This window comes from Acyrthosiphon pisum, chromosome X (genome assembly GCF_005508785.2).
Source record: "Acyrthosiphon pisum isolate AL4f chromosome X, pea_aphid_22Mar2018_4r6ur, whole genome shotgun sequence".
Taxonomy (NCBI): Eukaryota; Metazoa; Arthropoda; class Insecta; order Hemiptera; family Aphididae; genus Acyrthosiphon; species Acyrthosiphon pisum.
In genome coordinates, this window is record NC_042493.1 from 4480876 (window position 1) to 4482589 (window position 1714).

The 1714-nt window shown below is 23.0% G+C and overlaps 1 non-coding gene across 1 annotated transcript; it reads right to left on the bottom strand.

The window, feature by feature from the left end:
* Positions 1–1165: 1165 nt before the first annotated feature.
* Positions 1166–1230, bottom strand: Mir981 (microRNA mir-981). The gene has a single exon (NR_040159.1). It is a non-coding gene; the product is annotated as a microRNA mir-981 (primary transcript).
* Between the last annotated feature and the right edge of the window lie 484 nt (positions 1231–1714).

Genomic DNA, 1714 nt, shown 5'->3' on the forward strand with positions numbered 1-1714 from the left:
CATTAAAATTGAAGGGTAAAATACAATCGTCTTATTATTTTTATTTTATATTTATTTATATATTGACATATTGTTACTTTTGAATAAAACTTCAGGTATATAGTAAATATATTTCTTTTAAAACGTATTTATTATATTTATTTAGATACTGTTATTTTAACTTTAGGTATAAAGTAAATATGTTTCATGTTTTTTTTCAATATAAAAATGTATAAATTCAATCATTAAATTTATAAATTTATATATTGGTAAACTTTTACTATGTTAAACTAGCTGGTAAACTTTTAAATAAAAAAAAAATATATAAGTACATAGATATACTACATATATCAACGTTAAAAGAATAAAATATTTAGAAAGATTTTCTGTTATCAATTACAAATAAATATATTATAATAGTTATTAGGTTTTTTTTAGGTTTCCCCCCCCCCTCATGAAAAAAAGTTCCTGCGCAACTGAATACTATCGCATTCACATATCATAATATTATATAATATTTAATATAGGTAAGCTCGTAATATAACTACTATTAGCAATTTATAAAAATATTTAAATATCTATGTTAGAAATATTATGCTCTATTATTAGTAATACGGTTGGTTGAACTAATTTTTGACTATGTCATCGAGTAAATATATTATTATTAATTATTCTAATATTATATCATACGTTTGATAGGTATAATGGTACCTAATGGTAGGTACTTATTAATTATTATAATTAAATAGGTTGTAATATTTAATACCTATTCAATACCCATTGACGTATCGTAGAATGGTTCAAATAGATATACCTAAGTATGTTCGTGGTAAACGAGGTTGTTTATGTGGTATAAATAGCTTAAAATTAGTTTAAATATTTTTAAACTATCTTTATGCACAAAAATAATAATATATGTAGTAATAACATAATAACATAATAACAAAAAGTTTCAATAGTCTCTATGAATAAACTTTATAATATTTATAATAATTATAAAGATTATAATATTTAAGTACTAACCAAATGACAAACACACTTGCTGATAAACTTATCTAATAATATTTCGTGTTGTAAATTTAACAACTATTGGAAATGCTTTATTATTAATTATGAATTATGATAGGTACAAATGTGCAACATTATATTATATCGTATAATGATTTTAAAAGTGTTATCAAGAATATCAAGGTTTCATCGACAACGAACCATATTAATATAATGTCAAGGTCCCAGTCATCAAGAAACCCAAATAAATTGATAAGTCCATTAAACAACAAAACTAAACTAAGGTTAATATTAACTACCAAGTACTTAATAAGCTATACTGATAGATATTTAATAATATTAAATAATTATTAATTGGTAAGAATCATCTTATAGGTACTTTTCGTGTCTTAATATTAAAATAAAACGAGTGGTTAATAGTTATAAACTTATAAATAGGTACATTAATTCACTATATATATGTAGGTACCTATCAGTGGCGAGGTGAACGGTAATTTCAGAAGCAATCGCCAGTGGGTCCCCTAGTAAAAAATGGAATATGATATACTCAATAGCTGGTAGTCAATAATGATCTGAAATATAATTAGTTGTATTATATTAATACATTATTATGTATTAATACTTGGGATATTTGTAACTTGCCTCTGGACAATTTTCAATTCGCCACGACACTGGTAGGTATACCAGCTATATTATACACATAAATAATATATTACATAACACAAAA